General features: G+C 46.0%; 1 protein-coding gene across 1 annotated transcript in view; it reads right to left on the bottom strand.

Annotated features, from left to right (window-relative positions):
• Positions 1 to 8,260, bottom strand: part of LOC119373784 (sulfotransferase ssu-1-like) — a 65,129-nt gene extending 56,869 nt beyond the window's left edge. Inside the window, 1 exon segment of the mRNA XM_049410773.1 lies at positions 8,127 to 8,260. The gene's annotated coding sequence lies outside the window, so the exon portion shown is untranslated.
• Positions 8,261 to 12,359: the final 4,099 nt, after the last annotated feature.

The raw sequence follows: 12,359 nt of genomic DNA, 5'->3' as shown, positions 1-12,359 counted from the left end.
GCGGCCCCAGGACGAAGTCAACCAAATATGGGAATATATTTAGAGCAAAAATCCATTGTGCAGAAATTAGTCGAGGCAAAAATTAAAGGTGAAAGTGAACGCTGGATGAGAGAGATTCGCGGAAAAGAGAAGGCCGCGCCTAGGATATTTTGGAGCCACCTAAAGCGCTGGGTAGGAAGTCTGTCACAATGCAACAACATATGGTAGATGAAGGAGGAAATCAATTGGAAGGGTATGAAGCGCTAGGTTACATCCGAAGGATAAACGGCCGATTCGTTTTAAAAAGGTCGCCCAGGGGCTTCCCCCGGTGAGTAAAAGTGCGCAAAGGAGTGCAACCGACGAAGATGTAGTACTAGAGAATTTCAATTGGAAGAAAGCCGAAGGAAAAATTCCTAGGCGCACTACACCGGGCTTAGATGGGGTTCCCGTCAGCCTCATTAACGAACTCGGACATAACACTAAAGAAGCACTGCTGAAAGCCGTAGAAAAGTGCTTACAGGAGAGGGAAATACCAGACAGTTGGCGAAAAAGTAGAATGAACTTAATCTATAAAGGCAGGGGAGAAAAGGATAACATTCGCTCGTATAGACCGCTAACCATTACATCGGTGCTATACAGGTTGGCGATGCAGGCAGTAAAATTAAAAATAGAAGCGTGGGTAGAACAAATGATATTTGGGAGCACTTCAGAATGGATTTCGAATCGACAGGCGGTTAGACGATAATCTGTTTGTTCTTACCCAGTGTATAGAAATATCGAAAATAGAAAACAGGCCCTTATACGTAGCTTATCTAGATATTACCGGGGCGTATGACAACGTTAATCAGGAAATTCTGTGGGATATACTGAAAGAAGTGGGCATAGGTGACGACTGTATACAGCTTTTGAGGGAAATATACCGAGAAAATACAGTTTGTATAGAATGGGAAGGAATAAGTAGCAAGGACAGCGTTGAAGTTAGCAAGGGGCTGAGACAGGGATGTCCTTTGTCCCCGCTGTTATTCATGCTGTACATGGTGAGGATGGAAAAAGCGCTAGAAGGTAGCAACATTGGATTTAATTTGTCACACAAACAGGTCGGCACGATGGTTGAGCAGAAGCTTCCAGGCCTATTTTATGCGGATGATATTGTCTCATTTGCGGACAGTCAAGATGATATACAGCGACTGGCAGATATATGCGGAAGGGAATGTGAGGCTTTAGGACTAGGATTTACTGCAACAAAATGTGGATTGATGGTATTCAATGATCGCGAAAACCATGCGGTCTTTATACAGGGCCAAAAAATACCGAGGGTAAGCGAGTACAAGTACCTCGGAGTATGGGTAAATGAGGGGGATAGATATATGGAGGTACAAGAGAAAGCATCGGTAGCAAAGGGAAAGAGGAATGCTGCCATTATGAAGCACAGAGCTTTATGGGGGTACAATAGGTACGAGGTGCTTCGAGGGCTGTGGAAGGGTGTGATGGTCCCGGGGCTTAGATTTGGGAACTCAGTGGTGTGCATGAAGTCAGAGGTACAATCAGGAATGGATGTAAATCAAAGGACGGTGGGCCGCCTCGCGTTGGGCGCTCACGGGAAGACGACAAATGAGGCTGTAAAGGGTGATATGGGATGGACAGGCTTTGAAGTGCGGGAAGCTCAGAGCAAAATGAGATTCGAAGAGAGGCTGAGGAAAATGAAGAAGAGTAGATGGGCAGAGAAGGTTTTCAGGTATTTGTATAGAAAAAGCGTTGACACGCAGTGGAGAAAAAGAACTAGGAGGCTCACCAGTAAATATACGGCTAGCAGTGCGGGCGATATGGCAACAAGGAGCATTAAGCGGAAGGTCAGAGAGGCGGAGATGACTTATTGGATGACAGCGATGGAAAAGAAGCCGGCTCTGAGTAACTACCGAAAGGGAAAAAAACGAAATAAGGAGGGAAAGGTTTTATGATAATTCAAGGGGAAGCGCTTTACTGTTTGAAGCAAGGTCGGGCTGCCTTAGAACGCGTAGTTATAAAGCGAGATTCAGTAACGAAGAAGAACAATGTACATGCTGCGGAGGAACTAAGGAAACGATGGAACATGTACTGATTGAATGTGGCGATATTCACCCAGGTATACGTGTGGGCACGAGTCTACATGAAGCCTTGGGTTTTAGGGACAACAATGGAAAGATGAACACGTCCGCGATAGAAATAAGTAAGAGACGGTTAGAGTATTGGTGGCAGAAAAGTAGAGATAAAGAACAAAAATAAATAATGGGGGGAAAATAGGGTCATTCTGCCTTAAGAGGCAGAGAGATAGACCGTGAATTTATATTTTTTTGGTATAATAACATAGATTTAATCAATGTAAATAAGGTATTAGGCCAACATAAAACAAGGAAGTTTTTTTTTTTCTTCGAGCCTGGTGGCAGACATGTCACCGCCCCGTTACAAAGGGGACGCTCATAGCATCCATCCATCCATCCATCCACGGGATGCTGGCGTTGAACGGCCGCGCGTATCACGAAGCTCGCGAATTCGTGTTTGCATCCGAGTTTAATTGCATTGGTGCTTCTTGCAGGCCTTCACATGTACAGGGGGATGGAAAGAAACGCGATAGGGCGCGCTGTTTTCATCACGCTCTAACCGTGGTGGCAATAAAAGAATTGCCCGCGTATCTGCGTGCTTCGCTGCAAATGTCGTGTAAAGACGATAGAAGAGGCGCTGTGTGAGATATGGACGCCATCTGGCAATACGTCGGGAAACATGAGTGCTGTGTTGCGTGCTGGTACTCCCGGCGCAGCAGCAGGCGAAGACCGGCGGTGACCAACGCGACCGGCGGGGACACCAGCCAGTCCGAACACGCGGTTTGGCGCGAAGCGCTGAAGCAGAAGAAACGTCCGCACTCAACGAGTACTCTCCACGCACTCTTATTTACACGTCGCCTGGGTAAAACAGGAATGCCAGAGCGGCGCCCACAACCGGCAGCCTGAAGGCCGCCCACAACGCTGCTTTTTCATTTTTAAAATATTTTTTTCACCTTCTTGGCCTTCTCAAAACTAAAGTTTTTCAACACCAACCCGTGGCATTCGTACAGTGCAATACAGAACCGAAACCGAAACACAATAATGAGCTCGTGCGAAGGGCACGGAGGAAGGCAAATTTGAGCGCAGTCGCATTTTCAGCGCAGCTTAAGAAACTAGGGTCCTTAAAATTACGTATGTATGCATTTTCTATTAAAGGAACACGCCACCTAATACTTACCTAGTGGTGTTGATATGCATGATATTTAATTTTTGATAGACAACGTTCACAAGTATGAACAGCCGTACCAGTTCAAGACGGCTGGCCCTTGGGCAAGTGGTTCAACTTTGGCCGAGTGGCTGAATCGAGGGACGTGCCGACAAACAGAAAGACAGACAGACAGAAAGACAGACCAAAATTTCTCCGTTTAAGTATCCCAAAAAAGACTATCGTCTTTAGAGGATGCTAGATGGTCTTTTATTGTGTCGTGGATGACGTCGTCTTTTCATCAATCATCCAAGCTATAACCACTTGAAAATAAATGCGAAACAGCAAAGAATGCAGATGCCGCATGTTCGCGTGTCTTTCCATCCCCGCTGTACGTATTCCGCAGGCAGTCTGTCAGTCTGTGCTGCCGGTTCGATACTTGTACTCGAGTTTGATAGTATTCGCGTTTTATTTTCTATTTCAGACTATTGCAACCGCCCCAATGCCTTAGTATGTCATACTGTTGTGTTCCACTCTGCAAATGGAACTGAAAGAAATTCCGATTGTCTTTTTTTATTTCCCTTTATTGATAAAGAAAAAAAAAATCTCACAGGGTCCCTTATGCATTCACCTAAGACGACTGCAAGGCGAAAGCCATCTTCTTCTTGTTCTTCTAGTCAATTTATTGAACATTTCCTGCCTCCTTCCGAGATATTTCTGTGCTTAACGTGGTTTCCTTACAGCCTCAAGGATCGGAGGCAGCGCAAGCTTTCGGCACATCAGCGGAGGCATGCACTGCCTCCATGATCGGCCCATTTTGACCAAGCGAAAATGTAATATGACAACGTCACGTGATGTGACGTCGCGATGATGTCACAGAATTTTATTATCTATGACGTCATATGATGACGTCATCACGTAATTACTTTTTGAATCACTCGTGCTGACGCCGCCGACGGTCAATTTTCGCGTTTGATTAGGCATTTAAGGCTTTCGCCTTAATACATTGTTCGGCTGTCGTTCCATGAAATTTCAGGTGCCGCTGGTGTTCGGTAGAGGTTGCTTACAGTAATTAGGCGGGATAATTGGTCTCCTAATACATCTTCAAACTACAGTACAATATGCAGCCGTCGACGCGAAGATTTCATAGAATATAAGAAGCGGCGGCTTAAGAAGGATGCAGTAGCGTCACTCTTTGCAGACTACTCTTCACGTTTGCAGCCCAAGGTAACAACTCAACAGAGCGTGCCAAGTATCCCTAAACGTGATCGTGTTGCGTCCGAACAGTCAACCAATGCATGTCGTACCAGTAGCAACGCTGCCTCGCGATCGCCACCATGTGCATGCAGCGCTGACATTAGGTCCCGAAGCCGAAAAATCGGAGCCCATGGACACCAAATGCGCTACCGGCGAAACAACCGACAATAATTATGTACAGTGTCACAATAGATGAGTGCACAAGGCTGAGCAGGCCGCCCCGTGCGACAAAAGCGTCCAGGTCGACAGCCATTCGACCTCTATACTTTGCTGACTACCGAAAAGGGTAAATGGAAGAGAAAAGATAGATACCCGAGGAGCCAGATACTGAGGCTACAACAATCCGTCGATGAATACAAACGACTTGCTCAAGCAAATGACAACAGGCCGTGCCATTTTCACGCATTTCACATTCGCTCAAGTTGAGAGTCGGCACTACGGCTTTATAGGGCAACTTGGACGACAGCGTCTGTTCACAACATCGGTCAGTGTTGCAGGAAGCGCGCGGCATATGTAGCTGTTTTTGTTTGTTTTTGTACCACCATGATTTAAGTGGTTGAAGCTCTGAAATGGTGGAATCACTTGGCATAGTTCCTCTTTCTCTGGCACCAGCTGTTGCTTTCTCCTGGTGGCAACAAATGTAATTCTCAAAAGCTTTACGAAAAGAACGGGCGATCACGTATATCCCTGGAAGCACCCTCGTGACATTTCATGCTATTTAGCGCATGAACTCCAGGCTGGCGTATAGTGCGCTACACCAGTAGACGGTAGCACGCATCGGGGAACTTTAAGCGCCCAAGCTTTCAGTATTAGCTCTTAGCAAGTGCTGCTTTCGAAAATCGACTTTCAGACAGTCAAAAACCGACTCTCAGTCAAGCGAACGTAACAGTGACAAAACAATTTTCCTCGCATCACTGGCATGCGCGCGCTATCGGGCTAGAAGACGACGCGCGAGCGTCTCGATCAAATAGCCGCGAAAGACACATGCCTTCGAAATGGGCTGGTTGCCCAGAAAGACAAGCGTTTCATGATTTAAGTTTACAAGTTTTCATTATACTTTAAACAACGCGAATACAGCCGAAAACTGAACCATACAGCAGCTTCGAATGCAGCCACGGCATTCGTTTCCGCGAGCGACGACGCGTCGGCGGGTCTACTTTGGTAGCGCCGCCCGGCGGCTAAAAGCCGCACTAACGCCGACGGTCGGTTCCCATTGCGCTCCGCTCCTTCGCCCAGGCACAGAAAAATAGAGGAGGCGCTGGGTAAACGTTTGGCAGCATCAGCTGCCAGTGGTTTCACCGTAAAAACTACGGTGAAATTTTTATAGTGTAGGCTTCCCAACGAGAACAGTTCAGGGGAAGATGGAGGCTTGAGGCGCTGAGAAAATAGTTGAGGAGGAAATGTCAGCGATTTTTTTACTACTGCGGACTTTATCTTAGCTCATCTTTGTTGGCCGACATAGTGAATGACATACGCGTTCAGAAAGTGCCAGTGGCATAACACGTTGGAATGCCATCAATACTATCGTAAATAGCGCAACGAGACAGGACAACAGAAAGAAACAGACGAACACGGGCGACGGTATTTATGTCCAAACACCAACTTACCCAACATTCAACTCTGTTAAAAGTGGAATCCCAACGCACCCAATACTAGTAAAAGAAAACCTGAGGTTCTTGCGGGCACTGTACAAGCAACGTGTCTAACGGGCTCTTAACGTGTCTGTAAATATAAGTACACGGGTGTTCACTGCATTTAGTCCACATCAAAATGAAGCTGCCGTAGCCGGCAATCACACCTACATCTTCTAGCTTAGCAGTACCATACATTAGCAGCTAAGCTGACAGGGCTTGTAAGGTGTAACATGGGAATAGTCCCGACGTAGCATGTGGCCCGCAGAATGGAAACACGTGCGTGCATTCGTACAGTTCACAACATACTTTGGAAATGCGGGCTGAACGCATTCTAGAATGAACCGTAAAAATGTACACCTGGCTGAAAAGTTGGAGAAAGCAGGTGGCTCTGTAGGAAATTTGTCAGCATAACTTCTACGAAGTTGATCATATGCCGGTGCTAAAACTACCGGCGGCATTTGCGTACTATAGGTTAAAGAAGACGAAACTGGAAGCTATTGTTGCGCCCATGTTCAACCACTCTAATAGAATTGACATGTTTAAAATTCTTTCGCTGTCTGTAGACGTACGTCTGCCTCATAACGACGGTTCCAGAAAAACCGTCGTTATTTATGGCTTTTGCGGTTCCTGGTGTCTTTCTGATGCGATTATATGGCCCCCAAACTTCGTTAAATGCAAGTTATAAGGCGCACATTGTGGAGCTAATTGACACATGACTGGGTGTCAAACAAAACTGAAAGCGGCAGAGACACGAAAAGAGACAAAAAGTGCCGCCTGAGTTAAGACCCTAGAGTGAATAACAAGCCCACTTCATAAAGTGCTCAGTTTATCTCATTTTGTTTATTACGCTCAGTTTAACTGATTATGTTGAAAGGCAACGTGGGCAATGTTTCAAGGCAGGTGCGCAGGTATTACCCACAATGGAGAAAGTACTGATATAATAACGCTCGTTTTGCGTATTACTTTATACTTCTTCGACGCTGCATCATCCTCATTAGCATCATCATTATCAGTCTATTTTTATGTCCCCTGCATGACGAAGGCTTCTCCCCATGATCTGCTATTCGCTCTATCTTGCGCGAGCTGATTCCATGTATCCCTATGAACTTCTTGATTTCATCGCTGCAGCTAACTCGCTGCCTTCCTCGACTTTCATTACCTTCTCTTGATAGCCACTCCTTTGCTCTAAATGGCCACCGGGTGTCTCTCTTATGCATTACGAGGACCGCCCAGGGCCACTTCTTTCGCTTAATATGAGCCAGTACGTCAGCTGAACCTGTTTGTCGCCTGATCGTTTATAAGGCCTTCTGATCTCTTAATGACGCTGCACTTATTATACCGGAAAGTTCAAAGAAGCTGCGATAATTTCAGTGTCATATGTTCACAGTTTTTCGCCGATAAACTTACTGCCACAAGCTACTTTTGAACGATCAGTACACAACGTGTGTTTGTGGGCATAGGCGTGTGCAGGGTTCCCCATGAGGGGGGGCGAAGGTTCATCGCAGCGCCCTCCCCCCACCCTACTGAGTCAATGTATGGGGCAGATTTTGCCCCCACCCCCTCTCAGGTGACTAGAAGGGTCAATGTACGGGGCAGATTTTGCGCCCCCCTTTTAGGTGATTAGGGGGGGGAGGCGGCCCCTCCCCCTGGCCCCCTGTGAGCACGCCTATGTTTGTGAGCCAGTCGGCTAGCTAGACCAATCCTGAACGTGACTGAAATGACATTTAAAGTGTATCCCATAGGTGCCGCAAGATACTGCGTGTACGTGAATAAATGCGAAGGGTGAGAAATCATTCACTGAAAGAAACGTGTTTGCCAACCTTACAATGGCAAGAGGCTACGCAATGACTTTTCTAAGTGTGCTTTTTGAGGGTTGCTTGTAGCTGATGGGGATTACCCTTTACCCTTTATGAGTCTTCCTGCCTCTTGCAGGCTTCAAGAAAACCGTTACACAATGATTACAATAATAGTGAAAATACTCTGCATCTGTTAGACGGAGTGTTTACGTAATCGTAATACAGGAGAGCCACTCACCGTAGCAGTGATAATCTTACTTTCTTCCCAAGGCTTTACAGAAATCTGCGCGCTTTGGTGCGTGTTTCAGCAGAGGGTGCTGGCAAGGTCCTGCGTTCAGTGCAGGCAGGCCGATGGCTGCTGTGGTTCTTATCAAGAGGACTCAGCTGCTGTCTTCTAAAATATATTCCCTGTTGCAGCTGGACAGCCGGTGTGGCTAAATTGATCTCAGTGGAGAAAGCAGTTTGGTTCGGATAAACTAGGGCTCGCTTGAAACATTATGCACTTTAGATATGGGCTTCCAGTGAAAATAATGACGTCAGGCTAACATGAATACCAGGCTATACCCTTATCGATACGATCGTTCAAAACAGGTTTCGGGACTGTAGCACTGCAGACAATACTACGGGCTATACACGCTTTTTAATGCACAAGGAGGACGTTGCTGCTGATGGCGCCGTACTTTGTTTTTTTTTTTTTTCAAAGAAGGGTGAATTGACCGATTTGGTATTGCTTCGTTATTTCTTCAAGTCAGTTCCTGCCTGCATCTGAATGGCCTTGGTGATAGGTCACTAGGGCATGCAACAGCACAAACATAATACACATCCTCCGGACAGCGTATACACGTTTTTTATACGAAACGGGTTTTTCGTGTTCTTTTGAGAAAAATATGTAGGGAAAAATTACACTAAATGTACCATATTGTGTCCAACCAGCCACTGCTAGGATAGCCCATCGTAAACGTGATCGATCATTACCACCCATACTTGCACGAACTAATGCTTACAAACGCAGTTATTTTCCCAGAGCAGTTACAGACTGAAAATCCCTACCACACGATATTTTCGCAACAGAGGATTTTTCTACAACACTGAAAAAATATCCCTTTGCTGTTTAGTGTTCAAATGTATTGTACTCTTATTGTTGTTGTTTCACAGACACGCCTTCTCTTTTAGCGTATTCACGAGTGTTTATTGTAACGAACTCATGTTTTCTTATTTTTGCTGTTACGATTCACTTGATGTTTCTTTCGCCCGTCCTGCTTGGACCGAAATTCTGGTCCGCAGTATGTTTAAATAAATGAAATAAACAAAATAAATACATAAATATAGGAGGCTAACGTAAATCTGCAAAGAGAGGTTTTTGGTGAGGAAGCTAACAGAATGAAATTATTACTAAACTCACTCGCACGAAACATACTGTGCGGCAACTTTGCACGTATACATGCTTTCAAGCAGTCATATTAGATGAAATGGTACAGTACACCCACTACAGCTACGCCATCAGGCAAGCTAAAAGCTAATTTGGGTAAAATGAGTCGAAACACTCGCTGGTTTCCAGTAACAGCATTCCCAAAACTGCAATGACGACAAAAATGCGTCGTCACGAAAATGTTGCGTTGAAATTCAGTAGGTTGTTCTCTTTGTTTGCATTTGCCTTGCTTCTTAACTCTAAACATGGGACAAGTTAGTTGACATTGTGTAATAATTCATCCATGTATGGGACAGAAAAATTAAATGTGGAACATCAAGATATCACGGAGAGTTTGACTGCACTAATGCGTGGCATGAATTGAAAGTTCGGCAGCATGCCACACTAGCACTTTCGAAGCCAAAATATTGCTGCACACTTGGTAATGCATCAAGTTATAGAGTCGGAGACCGGACTTTCTCCAAGACATAATAATATTAATAATAAGGCTTTATTTCTTCTGTAACATTACAGAAAGGTGGCAAGAGCAAAAGGCACCGAGGCCTGACAGAGGCTCCTGCTAGTTGCAGTGCGAGAGAAACGAACTGAATTATCTCGAGGTTCTCAGTCATATGCATTGTTCTTTCACTCTCAACTGAAGCTTTGTGAATCTTACGTGATGTTTCTCTGCCTCCGGGGTCGGCCCACCTTTGACTCATCGACAATGTCAACTGATGATGCCGTCGTGGGACGGCATGATGACGTAATCACGTGTCGTCCTCAGTGACGCACGTCACGTAGGGTTTTCTACGACTTAATTCGCCTGCTGTGTTTCGCTCAAGGAGCCGCGCAACGAGACAAGGCTTTTGTCTTAAGGTCATAAAAGGAAAAACGCTGCACAACGATGCCAGTTTCGGTAGTATGTCCTCGCTGTTCGCTCGCATCGCTGACGCACAATTTGACTAGTGAATATTTGGCATGCGTTAAAAGCAGGTTGCTAAAAACCCATTTTTTTTTGTACCCGTGGTGTCACTGCTAAGGCGAATCAAGGTGCACGTAACATCTCGCCTTGCTCTGTATGTTACCTGTCTCGGCGCAACGGTCACACACGCTTGTGATGATGCTTTCTTTTACGTATTTGCCTGGTTCTCATCCCTAGAGACCTCGATCAACCATGGATCAATAGGAAACACAGACGCGCAGGTCTAACCGAGCCGTCAAAAAAGGCGTTGGTGGCCTCGGCCACTGATTTTGCCATCACGGGCCGCTTCCGGTCGCCGAAGTCGAAAATCACCCTTGAAAATATATTGGTTAATGAAGTTTTATTATCCAAGTCGCCTATTTTTCTTTTAATTTAGAAAGTTTGCCAAACGGCATACAGAGTTAAATATATACATGGAAGTCGGTTTCCGCTATACACATAGAGCTACAAGTCAGTCCGGTGGTCTCGTCGGATAAAGGCCTGCAGTTCTGAGGTAGCGCCGCCGTATCTGATTCAGGCCAGGGCATGTCTACAACAGGTGCTTGATTGTAACCGCGGACGCTTCAGTGGTACAGAATGGGCAAGTATCCCCAAATGGTCGATGCATTGTTGTGGCCAGGCATATGTGACCGACAGAGTAAGTGCCGCCCCCACACGAAGTCTCCGCGACGCCACCTCCTCGTGGCGGGTAAGGCCGCATGGGAGCTTTGAACCACATGGTGGAATTAAATCTCGTGTGGTGCAGCCATCCCCGAGGATCCCCGAGTGATCCCCGAGGAAATCACCGCGGGGATCACTTGGGAAAGGCGCTTCTAGAGTAGCTGGCAGCTCACTGTGGGTGGCGGCGTCAGCTTGTATGTGAGCAGAAATAGTGTCCCGTGGTATCCACTGTATCCGTAGCTGGCCGGGTATCTGTGCAGTTATTGCGGTGTATTTCGTCTGCGAAAGGGCGGGTGTTTTATACCTTGCGGATCTCCTTTATGGCTGCTGTAGAGCCGGTGCTTATTATTGTAAGGGACTGTGACGACGCAGAAGCCGCGCTCACCAGGCTTCTCAAATTCAAATCCTATTCTTTGCAAAATCGAATATAAAGGTAGAGGAGAGGGCCCCGATATCAAACTGCTCCGGGGCCTTCACAGGGAGTTCTCTAATTGGGCATATATTCGCGGTTTCCCTTTAAACAAGATAGAAATTCAGGGCAAAATAGAGGCTTGGGGTGCTATGCAGAATGACCCGAGTTTGGCGAAACTCGGAATCTTTCCGAGATCTGGTGACACCCCCTTTTGAACGAGCTAACTGTACGAAAAGGTCAAATCAAATCCAACCCTGAGCGCGCGCTGCGTTTCATTGGTTACGGTGAAACGCGGCGTCACGTCAAGGACAGTCGACAAAGTTGGGTGGTGTCTTCGAAGCAGAGGCATCTTCTTTCATTTGTTTGTAGTTCCAGTGAGTGCAGAAGTGCACCCATGCAAGTGTCAGAAACTTTTATTAACGATATTTTTAGAGGTACGGGCTGTTTAAATTCCTTTTCAGTTGTTTAATCTCTGCACTAAGTATCATTTAGAATAATCAGCATAGTGGCCTCTGAGATTACCTTCGGCCGAGTGCCTTACAACAACGCGGCCGGAGCTAATCGCCGAGGCCACGTGTATAGTCATCATGGTCGGCCTGTACATTCTAGCGCGTTGCTCGGTGCGGCGCGCGCCCTCTTACTCATCGTCTGCTCACTCCCGGAGCACGTGCGCCAGGACGATTAGCTAATTGGCTGGGCGGTATACCTACCTATTTAAGTCAAGACATGCTATATTCAAGCTAATTAAGCCAGGTTAGCTAAGAACGAGCTAATTAGGACCATGCTAGTTAACGCGACGCTAATTAGGGGTGAGCTAACTAAAACTGAGCTAATCAGGACCTTTCTCACTAAGATCACGCTAACTACGATCGTGTTAATTAGGATTATGCTAATTAGCTTCACCCTAGTTATAACCTAGCTTACCAATTAAACATGGATAATTATTGTCGTGTTGATTAAAGATTACCAATTAGGACAAAACTATTCAATATTATTTTAATTAAGACCT

Source organism: Rhipicephalus sanguineus, chromosome 11, assembly GCF_013339695.2.
Source record: "Rhipicephalus sanguineus isolate Rsan-2018 chromosome 11, BIME_Rsan_1.4, whole genome shotgun sequence".
NCBI classification, from domain to species: Eukaryota; Metazoa; Arthropoda; class Arachnida; order Ixodida; family Ixodidae; genus Rhipicephalus; species Rhipicephalus sanguineus.
The sequence above is the reverse complement of the archived record's forward strand: the minus strand, read 5'-3'. Positions and strand labels throughout refer to the sequence as shown.